General features: G+C 34.7%; 1 protein-coding gene across 2 annotated transcripts in view; it reads right to left on the bottom strand.

Annotated features, from left to right (window-relative positions):
• Nrx-1 (Neurexin 1) overlaps nt 1-13,383 on the bottom strand; it is a 743,918-nt gene that overhangs the window by 65,866 nt on the left and 664,669 nt on the right. The gene's annotated exons all lie outside the window — the stretch shown is intronic.

The raw sequence follows: 13,383 nt of genomic DNA, 5'->3' as shown, positions 1-13,383 counted from the left end.
CTTCTTATGAATTGTTTGGCTCCTGAAGATAGAATGAAGAGCCAATCGAGACAATACATATAGTACATTATGTTTAAATGGAATTTACTAACTCTTCACATTCAGTAAATTCCATATTTGCGCCGTTAGAAGTGCAGCACGAAAGATCAGATGTACACAATACTCAATATTGCCTCCAACGTGAAGCCAGAAGAATAGACTGGGGTAATTTATAATTCACCGAGACAGAACTTGCAATATTACCAGCTTTTGATAGGTTTAAAAGTTTTTCACAAGATTCACAGTTACATAAGAACTCTTTGTCTCAGGTTGTGCTTAGATACACAGCAACTGTCGGGCTACTGAAACAAATACTGAAGCATCAATGCTAATTTATTGAATGAAAACAATCAAAATTAAAATTGAATCGCATAAATATGCGTTTTGTTTGTACGCTTGGATTCACTTATGTAGGTAGGCTATATAATTAGATTCATTATGTTTAGAGTTCACTTGGATATTCAATTTGACATTTGCTGATGAAGAGTCAAGAGATACTTACATGGGAAGAGCTGCCCCCGCTGTTGAACATCAGAAGGCCGTTCGCTTCGTTGGTTCGGATTTTCAAAGAAATGGCACCATACCGCGTGGCCTCCCACGGCGGCAAAACCTTCGGAACATAAATATGTCATATTGGCTTGTTTATGAACTGACATTTTTGCATATTCACAATAAGAGCAAAAAAAACCCTAATTTTCTTACATCTACTTTATATATATATATATATATATATATATATATATATATATATATATATATATTTAATTTTAACATAGTTGTGATCTTCTGATATTGTTCTCTTACAGAATTATCTTGAACTACCAAAAAATTACTTACGCCCTACTTTCTTACTTTATCAACCATTCAGCATCTGGCAATAGTTGTAGCCTCATATATCGGATATGAAAATCAAACCTCTACTATAGTACCATTAAATAAATATGTTTACTGTCACGAGTGCACTTCTCTTTAGAAGTATCAAAAATATAATTGTTTGTGTCTTTTTAAGTTAAGGATACCCGTAACAGTTTGGATGATGGGCCCCCTCTGAAGAGACATGTGGGAGTTAGACCGGCAGTAGGTGGCGCCTCAAGGGCTGTTGGCCCACGGGGAGTTAAGGATTAAGTGGAGAGCTTTGAGGCAATATGCCTCATTGTTTCAGCCCCCGTAAATTAGCGTGCTAAACATTCATTACACATAAGCGTTTATTCGCATATCGTTCGACCACACTTTCGTTTGTGAATCTTCGTTATAAGTAATTCATTTTATAATTAACGTAATGGTTGTATGATGGCAGCCTTCCTGATAAATATAATAGTTAAAATACTTACTTGGCCATCTGTGTTGCTTCACAATGGCTTGCAAGTGTGATCTATTATGGAAAATTTTCAAACAGTTGATATGTTAAGAAATGTGAATAAGAAAATCTACTAAGAGGAATTCCATATTGTGAGAGGCTCATTAAGATGTCACATTAAAATACATTTATTTAACAATTGTTCCCCTGTGTCAAAATCACAGATTTCGAGTTTGTAATTCATACAAAATTTGTCAGCGCTAATAGTTTCAATGTGGCAGTCTAATTCCTATACTTTATTTTGGAAAATTGAAATCAGTTATAGGGGCTTGCTTCTAGAAGGTTCATTGTTTTGTTCTTCAAACTAAAACTTATTGCTAGCTGTCTTGACCAATATAACGAACAATAAATGTGTCTACTACGAATATATAATGAAGTATAGAAATCAGTATTGGTATCTGCTGTATATAATGGCTCAAACCTCAAGTACTTTGTCAAGATGAGTGCAAAAGGTGACGTCTTCGAAAGGCACGGAATCCATCAATCACTATTCAACGCGGTACACCATGAAAACTGCAGGCTAACTAGACTCTGGCGACTGGACACACTGCCATAATCATTCACCAGATTTTATGATAGTTATTGTTACGAGTAAGGCGGTTAGCCCGTTGCCATAGACACACGACACACCGACTCTGTCCCCTCGAAAGACAAAGACCGGTCGTCGCTGCCTACCAAATATCTTACTGTTATAAATAAATATATGCCACGACTAGACTCAGTACCTGCGGGGCATAAGAGTCCGCCTCTCAAAGTTCGGGTAAGGGTCTGCTTTTGAATAATAATAATAAAAATAATAATTTATGCTTACATAATCAAGAACCTTAACTCTAGAATAGGTAACCTTCTCATGCTTGAACCTCCCTCGGGATCGCACCCGCATCCCACTGACCAGTGAGGATACGCATGCGAGTCGCGAGCGAAATCAGCATAATTGAATCTGACGCCCTTTTGGATTGATAAAGCCTCCGCCTCACTGACCAGTGATGGCGGGACACCTCACCAAACCCAAAGGATGCCAGTTAATGTATACTTATGAGACAAATTTAGTATAAGGAAATTCCAATTAACGATTATACATTTATTTACAAATCCAAACATTTAGGTTGAAAGAAAAATATACAATCTTCCGATCAAGAGAAAACTACAATGCCAAAATTATATTTTTGTTCAAAAATGACTTCCGTTACATAGACAAACTTGCTTTCGAGTAAACATACAATCCAGAGAGCTCTCTCTTATATATATAATATCATACCCATCACAGAACTAACTTGGTTTCAATTAGCGGTGACTAATTATTAACTAAGGTCGACAATATTCCAATTAAACAAAACCAAAGAAAAATTTACAAAAACATCTATACGTAAATTCCTATTCGTGCTTCTGTCATATTTTCACATCTGCATTATGTTCTCTAGAACTCATGAGGTATACTACCCTCTTCGGGGCCAACCTCCAATAACATTCATAACCAAAATTAAGGGGAGCCTTTCTCTACCCAATATAAAGCCATCTCTCGGCCACAAATTACAAATGTCCACGTGGAATTCCATAACATAACAGGGGACTCTATGTCTACCCTTTTGGCTACTCACATAGCAAAAGCAAAACAACAGACCTTTACATTAAATGCATTTCTATAAAAACCAATACTCGACCGGTCACCTATTATAAATGTTCAAAATTTCTTCAAATATAAAACCAAAATAAGAGAAACCAATAAACGTTCCGGATAATCAAGACTTTAAAACGGACATGAAACTATATGCGCTGCGATATTTAAAAGGCACCCTCTGACCAGAGGTATGCTCTCGGATTTAAGTATCAAAGAAACAAATTTATTTAAATGAACCTCCTGACCAGGAGAATTCAGAATGATTTAGAAAAAAAAAAATAACTCGACGAGAAGAATGTATATCATGAATTTATGTCGGAGTCACACTGACCAGTGACAACTTCGACTGAATTTAAGAATCAAAATTTTAAATTATTAAGATTAAATAAGTATGAATTAAATTATTTATATGCTCGCTAAATCCCCTTTAAGGATCATGCTGACCAGCACAAATCCTGAAAGGTGGCTTACGGAGAACTCAGGACATTGTAGAAGGGAGAGCTGACCAGCCACTCCCCTCACAACGCCTGTGTTCTCCCAGCCCTGGACCTCGACAAGCGATTTAATCACCTAACGATTCTGGAATCTACTGCTAAACTGATAATTTTGCCAGCGAAACTGCTGGTATTTATACTTGCGAGATTGCGCAATCCTATTTCTTAACAAAAGATTTGGACAAACTGAAAAGTTATTTTTAGCCTCCAACAATTACCCCTTCCAAAAGACATATCCAGAAACACAATGCAAGCTAAACTTATTTACAAACCCGCGCAGCGCCGAACGAAAAAGAACTCATTGTTGTTAAGGAAGAACACAATGCAAGCTTCAACTTGCTTCGCGTTCTCTTTCGCCCGGCAGAAACTGCGTTACAATTTCTTTAACAAAGATAAAATGTACATTCAAAAGGACTAGATTAGAAAATAATTTATGCGAGGGCTGTCGAAAAGTAATTTAAAAAAAATAGAATTTACCAAAATTTACCAATCGTTACAATATGCCCCTTTCTTTTTTTTGGAGAATTTTTATCAAAAAAAATAAATTCCTTCTTTTTGAGAAAAATTCTCAAATGAAAATCCAATTAACTAATGATTGCCTCTAACTTACTTACTAACCTACATGATATAAACAATACTAATTTACATATATATATATATTCACACTAAAACAAATACTTCAGACTTTAATAAAAGCCATTCCCTTTTTTACCACGATTGCTTTTCTTTTTAACCTAAAAAAGTTCGCACAGGTGGTCTTTGTGATTCCTCGGCACTCAAGTTCTTTCATTAATTTTTCCACGGGCATTTTCCCTTCTTCAAGTAAGTCGCGGTACACCTGCATCACTTCCTCATCCTCTCTTTCACGTGACGAGAACTTCCATCCATCCAAATTGTCTCCTGCTTCTTCACTGATTGTCGATCCATTTTCGCCGTCTTCTCGTTCACTGTACTCTTCACCGGGGCTCACTGCACTATGTTCGTGGACACATTCATCCAATCTGAGGAGCGTCACAGGATCAGTTTGTATGGCGACCGACACTAACTCCCTCCTTTGTTCGTCTTCTGCTTGCCTAATTTTTAATAGTTTAGCCGTGACACTTTGCAAAACCCGGAACTGGCCCTTCTGGGCCCTCAAGAACCTTTCATGCTCTTCCTTGAAAGCTGTCAGCGTCTGTCCAACCTTCCTTTCCCACAGTGCCAACTCCACCTGTCTTACTTTTTCTTCACCTTGGAATACTTTTCCCAGTGTTTTTGTTTGTCTTTCCAGCTCTGTTTTTCGCCAATCTCGAACCACTGACTCCAACTTCCCAAACTCTTCCATCATGATCTTCCTGATTTCTTCCATTCCAGTTTCCTTTGGCGCAAACACGGTCAATCTTTCTACTAAAGTTCCCACATCTTGTTGTACTTGCTTAATTGTCTGAAGTACTTCCGTTTCTTCTTCCCAAAATTTCGTATCTGCAAAGACACTCCTACTCTTATAAGTTTCCTCCAGGTCATTCTCCGTCCAATCCTGATTTTTCATAGCCATTTCTTTTCTTTCTTCCTAAAAAAAATCATATATAAATTTACATTTATATCTATTTAATTTATATACAACTATTTTTCAATATAAGCAAATACAGGTACCCTTTTTTCTAATCGAGCCCCACGTTGGGCGCCACTTGTTACGAGTAAGGCGGTTAGCCCGTTGCCATAGACACACGACACACCGACTCTGTCCCCTCGAAAGACAAAGACCGGTCGTCGCTGCCTACCAAATATCTTACTGTTATAAATAAATATATGCCACGACTAGACTCAGTACCTGCGGGGCATAAGAGTCCGCCTCTCAAAGTTCGGGTAAGGGTCTGCTTTTGAATAATAATAATAAAAATAATAATTTATGCTTACATAATCAAGAACCTTAACTCTAGAATAGGTAACCTTCTCATGCTTGAACCTCCCTCGGGATCGCACCCGCATCCCACTGACCAGTGAGGATACGCATGCGAGTCGCGAGCGAAATCAGCATAATTGAATCTGACGCCCTTTTGGATTGATAAAGCCTCCGCCTCACTGACCAGTGATGGCGGGACACCTCACCAAACCCAAAGGATGCCAGTTAATGTATACTTATGAGACAAATTTAGTATAAGGAAATTCCAATTAACGATTATACATTTATTTACAAATCCAAACATTTAGGTTGAAAGAAAAATATACAATCTTCCGATCAAGAGAAAACTACAATGCCAAAATTATATTTTTGTTCAAAAATGACTTCCGTTACATAGACAAACTTGCTTTCGAGTAAACATACAATCCAGAGAGCTCTCTCTTATATATATAATATCATACCCATCACAGAACTAACTTGGTTTCAATTAGCGGTGACTAATTATTAACTAAGGTCGACAATATTCCAATTAAACAAAACCAAAGAAAAATTTACAAAAACATCTATACGTAAATTCCTATTCGTGCTTCTGTCATATTTTCACATCTGCATTATGTTCTCTAGAACTCATGAGGTATACTACCCTCTTCGGGGCCAACCTCCAATAACATTCATAACCAAAATTAAGGGGAGCCTTTCTCTACCCAATATAAAGCCATCTCTCGGCCACAAATTACAAATGTCCACGTGGAATTCCATAACATAACAGGGGACTCTATGTCTACCCTTTTGGCTACTCACATAGCAAAAGCAAAACAACAGACCTTTACATTAAATGCATTTCTATAAAAACCAATACTCGACCGGTCACCTATTATAAATGTTCAAAATTTCTTCAAATATAAAACCAAAATAAGAGAAACCAATAAACGTTCCGGATAATCAAGACTTTAAAACGGACATGAAACTATATGCGCTGCGATATTTAAAAGGCACCCTCTGACCAGAGGTATGCTCTCGGATTTAAGTATCAAAGAAACAAATTTATTTAAATGAACCTCCTGACCAGGAGAATTCAGAATGATTTAGAAAAAAAAAAATAACTCGACGAGAAGAATGTATATCATGAATTTATGTCGGAGTCACACTGACCAGTGACAACTTCGACTGAATTTAAGAATCAAAATTTTAAATTATTAAGATTAAATAAGTATGAATTAAATTATTTATATGCTCGCTAAATCCCCTTTAAGGATCATGCTGACCAGCACAAATCCTGAAAGGTGGCTTACGGAGAACTCAGGACATTGTAGAAGGGAGAGCTGACCAGCCACTCCCCTCACAACGCCTGTGTTCTCCCAGCCCTGGACCTCGACAAGCGATTTAATCACCTAACGATTCTGGAATCTACTGCTAAACTGATAATTTTGCCAGCGAAACTGCTGGTATTTATACTTGCGAGATTGCGCAATCCTATTTCTTAACAAAAGATTTGGACAAACTGAAAAGTTATTTTTAGCCTCCAACAATTACCCCTTCCAAAAGACATATCCAGAAACACAATGCAAGCTAAACTTATTTACAAACCCGCGCAGCGCCGAACGAAAAAGAACTCATTGTTGTTAAGGAAGAACACAATGCAAGCTTCAACTTGCTTCGCGTTCTCTTTCGCCCGGCAGAAACTGCGTTACAATTTCTTTAACAAAGATAAAATGTACATTCAAAAGGACTAGATTAGAAAATAATTTATGCGAGGGCTGTCGAAAAGTAATTTAAAAAAAATAGAATTTACCAAAATTTACCAATCGTTACATTATGAAGATTTCGATTTGTTTTCTACATCGCTTTTCTACCATGGACAGATAATGTAATGATTGTAGTATTTGTAAGGAGTTTAACTCTGCATTAATTTTATTCCAGATAGGCCTCACCTAATGTATTTGTTGATAGGAGGCTTGGCCTCGTATGATATGACGGCTGCAAATAGCTTAAGTGCTTGACCCCTTCTGGAATTAGGAAAAATAATTTTCCTTCCTTTCTCCTTTTAATTTGTAACTGATGTGCTCACAGGAAATAACAATAACTACACTAATGGTGGAATTTCTACTAATTATTTTCATTAATTCTGATACCGTGTTCCCAATCATAACTTATTCATATAAGTAACAAAAGTTTATAGTTACACATACTAACCTTTAGTGCCAAACTGAAGTATGCTGAGAATGAACTACAGAAAATATTATCAACAGAACTTGAGATACAAATCTTTTTTAAATCACGCTAATTTCTTTATCTCCCTTCTAAATGAAATTCAGCGAATGAAAGTGAAATGTATTGAAGCTAAGTAGAAAGAGTCTACATAAAAACCAGTCTACAATTGCAATAAACTTTCTGTGCACATACTTGCTACTTACCATTCTATGCTTTGTTTAGCATATTATTTACATCACTATGGTACTTAAATTTTTAGTGAAATGATTTAATATACTCTATATTTCTTCTATTTCTGTATTGCAATATGAAAGGTAATACATAAAAATGTATGCAACATTTCAGGTGGAGAAAGATTTCCATTGCACATTAACGTTTCCTACTTTTTATACGTAGATAATATTACATTTGTTTCCCTCCGTTAGCTTTGAAAAATATCGTCAGCATATTTTCCAAAAATACATGAAACTAATGACAGTACCAATTGCGACACGTGTTTTAACTGCGCCTTATTCATAATTTCTCCTTGTTTTTCAAATTTAACGAAATCTTATACTACTAACTTAAACCTATAAAGCATTATAAAGCTACAAGTAATATTGTCACATTACACTTCAAAATGTTATAGTCATAAGATGGTTAATTAATTGTTTAAACATTTGAACAACAGGTGAAACTGTGCCATGCAGAAGCTGACATTCAAAATTATTTAAAAGAAGCTGCAGTTCTTGGAGCCAGTAACAAACCAGCCTGTTTCTATAACATGCACAGTGAAGAAGCAAGCTATTCACAATTAAGGTTAGAGGAAAAGGTAAAAGTAACAGTACTTCCATTTGTTACTAGCTTTAAATGTACCTGGTAAATGTATATTCGATTTCGAATTAAAAGAGCAACACTCCCAAGTACCATTTTTCGAAATCCACTCTCTTTGAGAATAGCAAATTGAATGCAAATCGATACAGTTAATACAAATATCTCATTATATATACAATGAACGGTTAATCTGTTACTTTAAATTAAATTCCTTTCGTTTTCAATTCATGCAACATTAAAAGGTGCAAAAATCTTGTCAACTCATCAAGTAAGGCTAATCACGATAATATTATAAGTATCCAAAATGGGGGATATAACTCGATAAAAAGATTATTATTTATAATTTAATATACAACTCTTTGATTCTGCTGTCAGCTTCTAAAACACCTTACACAATAAGATGACAATACCAAATTTTGTACTCCACATTCGCTATTATTGAGAAGTGCATTGTTGCAACTAATACACGATATAAGCAAACATCAATTGAATATAAGAGAAAATTAACGAGAAGCCAAAACATTTACTTCAACATCTGTCACGGCGATTACATTGGTTTTGTGAAGCGTATCGAAATATGTGTTATATCAAAAGAGTAGTGTTCGTGAAATCTATTTAAATTAAGTTGACTAGTATATGTTCGCATTATCTCTGATATATAGAACTGCTGAATTGTTTATTATTGTTATGTAATATTTGCAAATTTTTCATCCTTACGAATGAGGATTAATTTTCTTTGAACACTACGATACCAATAATGTAGGGGGAGAGACCTAATGATAATTTGCAATAGAATATTATAAAGTTACTATTACTATTTAGTTGCCTTGGATAATATTGAACAGTAACTATGATTACGTTTTTTACAACTGTATGTCTCTCAAACTTCACCTTTCCTTTATTGTTCTCAATCAATTTGGGAGCATTTCGTTTAATGAACGTGCAATAATTTTAAAATTGGGTGTTATAGAAGGTCATACTGTTCTCTGTGTATAACGCACTTTCTACATCTGGTACGCATGTAAGAGCTTGCCGACACACACAAACATGACGAGAGAATTCGGAAGAAGACTGTCAGTAAATTGTGAAAGGGGAACAAATGGACACACCGAAATGCGAAAATCGACGGTGATAAAATATTTCTAATGGTACATTTCCAAGTTCCAAAGACTATACCCAGAATTGGATCCAGCTATAAAGCAAAGCCCCTCAAGATAACACCAGAACTGAAATGTGAGGAAACTAAACTGAATGGAAGTAATTATTTTGGAAGTCCCGGAACCCAACAATAAAAATATGGTCGTAGATTTCACCAATAAAACGAATTTTCGATCGAGAAATGGAATAGGAGTGCCTCCAGATACAAACCAAATGTATTTGCGTTTCATTAATTCATTTATCCAGATTTTGTTTCTTAAGATGTTTTTGCAAATGTATGCAATATGTAGATGTTTATTCCAAACATGTACGGAAGTAGATCCTAGAAGTTGCAAAATGCAGTTGTTAGTTATTCAACACTTTTCTGTACGTGGGAGAATGAATAGTAGGTATATCATCGAGAAAAGAATACAAAATTTGTAAGAACGAGTATCACCTGGCAATCTAGTAGATATTGTCCCAGCACTGCGAGATAAAATTTACAGATTATAATGGATAGAAGAGACTGAGAAATCCTATCCAAATAGTAGCAATGGTCATTTGACAGGCGAAATGCTAATGTGGGAACCATGCTACTGTATATGTTGGAAAGCAAGGGACACGAAGAATATAGGGCACAAATATATCCAATTTACTAAATAAAAGCAACTTTAACAATGACGGAGATTCAGAAATAATTAATCAGAACTTTTAGCGTTGATCTTACAGTGTGAGTCTGTAACTTTGAAACGGGTTACATGATTTCGAAATGGATAATAAATTGAATGAACTACCAACACCTCTCCACTAAAACGCACTGAAGCAAGTCTGAAGTGAGGTACCCAGGGAGACATCTTTTTATTTATTTACAAAGGGGATCAATAAAGACCAAGTCAATTGGCGATCTTATTGTACGTGCATTCGCATTGCTTCTCATTAGAAAAATTAATTGAGTCACATTTTGTTGCATACATTTCTTCATTTCAAGCTTTTTGGGCATGGTTTACCGAATTATATAAGGTTAAATTATTACTTTTCTATGTACACATTTTTTCAATTTTGTAACAGGTTAAGAGCGTATTATAAACACTTCATTCATCTGTAAATTAATAGACGGGCAATTATTGAGTCGAGAAAATAGAAAAGAACTGATAAATTCTAGTCTATTTTTTCGCTGCAGAATAATACCTTATTTCTAACGCAAAAATTGTAATATAAGTTTTTAGTTGTTCATTTGAACAAAGCAAACAATACTAACAGTTCTTGAAATTATTGGACCTATTAAACCATGATTCAGTGAATCTAGTTTTCTATTTGCAATTTACGAAGTACCCCATGGTGCAGCTCTAGTGTGACATCATTAATTTCCAAAATAAACAACATTTGACGTGCCTATTTGTTTTCATGTGATGGCAATCTTTTTAAGATTTATTCTGTTTTTAAACTATTAGCTTTTTACTCAAATAGGCTTAGTTTTAGGTTGTTCATTCGGAAGCAGTGAACTGAATCAAAAATGTTTTCTAAAAACACCTATCAACACCCTACTTCATTTAATATCTACAATTTTCACGAAATCACCGACCATTCAACATACGAGTCACCACGTAAGTTCGAAATACACTCACTTGACTTGTTCTATGAATTTCCATAAAGCACACTAATAGTTTGTGTAATTGATTATCTGCATCGGAATGGTATGTGTGTGTCTATAGTTTTTTTAAAAAGAATTACTTCTAAGCGAAAGTTATTTATACATACACTGGAAGTTACGTATAGTTTACATTGTTATGCAGCTTTTATAAAAGTGTATTAAGTTTTTATACCAGTAAATGTAGTTGGCCCTCGTTAACAAATCAAACGATTCAAATAATTAAGCAAAATACACAATATAATTCTAAAATTGAGCTCAATATAACTCTGAAAACATGAAAAAAATACTTGAATTTACGTCAGTGCTTAAATGTGAATATATATCATGATAATGATAGTTGAGTGGGAGCTTACCAGGAAAGAGTCTGGAGTTGTAAATGTAGCCACGCCCTCAGGGTGCGGAGCCTGGGACAGAAATGGACAAGCCAGTCAGACTACTTCTACCTATCATCTACTAAATACGTCATGACAAGTGCTAGCATCTATTCCTTCTCCATTCAGGCATACAGTGAGGAGGAAGGAAAGATAGAGGGAATCAATGCATCTCGCAATTCAACGCATGTGACATCTGGAACACCATCGCAGCATATCGTCATAATTGAAATATACTGTAAAAATTTATAAATCCATTTTACACATTTCTCATACTAAATATGCTACCTGTCATGTTCGTCACCTTATCCAAATAAAGCTCACTGATGTTCTGCTATCTGTAACCGCATGATAAACAAATGATCTATGTACATGCGGAACACAAATATTGATAACGTAAATATTCCCAGTGATATTAATCTAATGATGCCAAAGGTTCCATGTCAAACACGTTGTATGGCTAGACATACTGATTCTGTATGAGACGATCTTCGGAACTATGAAATATTACAAAAATTTTCGGGATGAAATTGCATATCAATTGCAAATATGAAATTTAACGTGTACTTTTGATATTTGCAAAATTTCATTGCTTTACTTGATACCAGTAAGTTAAGCAAAGGACTAAAATATCGTTCAAAACATTGATTCAAGTATAATATAAGTATAATATTAATATTAATGAAATATTCCAAGATAAACATAAAAGTATATTCTGTTGAATATTTATAATATATATTGCTATAATCGAAATACATAATTGGAAAATTCCCACGTAATGTGGGAGTAGAATTACCTATATAACCTTTCTTTGAAATGCATTTGTTACCTGCAAATCGCATTTAAACTTTCCAAAGCCAAATTTATTACGGGAGCTATTAATTTTCACGATACATGTTGGATTTTATATTAATGCAGTTTTATAACTATTTGAAGGAATAACATCGAAATATAATTAACTCATTACAAATAAAACAGATTAAATAATATATTTGACTCTTCGTAATTTACCTCCTACTCCCTCACAAGATTACATGTGACCGAATGATAAGAGTAATTCCTTTCCAATACTGTTGGGTTATTTTAATTAAGCTGCTAGGATACGTTAATAAACAGACTCAATAGTATGAATAAGAGGAAAATGCTTGAAGGTGAGAATAGTTCCGAACATCGTGCTCACTAATGACAAAAGCACACGATATCATGGCCAGAAAAAACAAGATCAGAAAACATAGTTATCATTAAAAATAATAGTTAAAAAGAGGAAAATTCCAAAGAATTTAAAGCATTCAATTTTTATATGACAAACAAACAAGAACCAAAGCTTTCTTGGCTGCTTAGTTTGTCCTACATGCGATATAAACTCATCCGTATCAAGTGACGGTAAAAAATAACGTTGTAATATATAAAATGCAAAGCAGCTGCACACAGCTTATCATCACACATGAAGGTTCCTTTTATCTTTATATGTACGTAATACATAATTCATTAAGGGTAAATCAAGAACATGTTAAATGTACAGAAAAACAAAGAACGTTCATTGAAAAATTAGATGAACACCAAGTTACCAAAATCAACACAACCATTCTCCATTTATTGACTTCAGACTAAGTCTAGCATGCCATTCTTTATAAACACACAACCTCTATGCTAACAAAGTGCATGTATTCATGAGTATATAAAAAGCAATGGCTATTTAGTTAACTCTTTAAATGCATAAAAGGTTTATAACTTTAGTTAGGAAAAAGTCACGCAAAACAGTTGAGGTGTTTCTTAAAAAATGATCAAAATAGCACTCGTGTATAAAGTT

This window comes from Lepisma saccharinum, chromosome 3 (genome assembly GCF_977018435.1).
Source record: "Lepisma saccharinum chromosome 3, izLepSacc3.1, whole genome shotgun sequence".
Lineage (NCBI taxonomy): Eukaryota > Metazoa > Arthropoda > Insecta > Zygentoma > Lepismatidae > Lepisma > Lepisma saccharinum.
The sequence above is the reverse complement of the archived record's forward strand: the minus strand, read 5'-3'. Positions and strand labels throughout refer to the sequence as shown.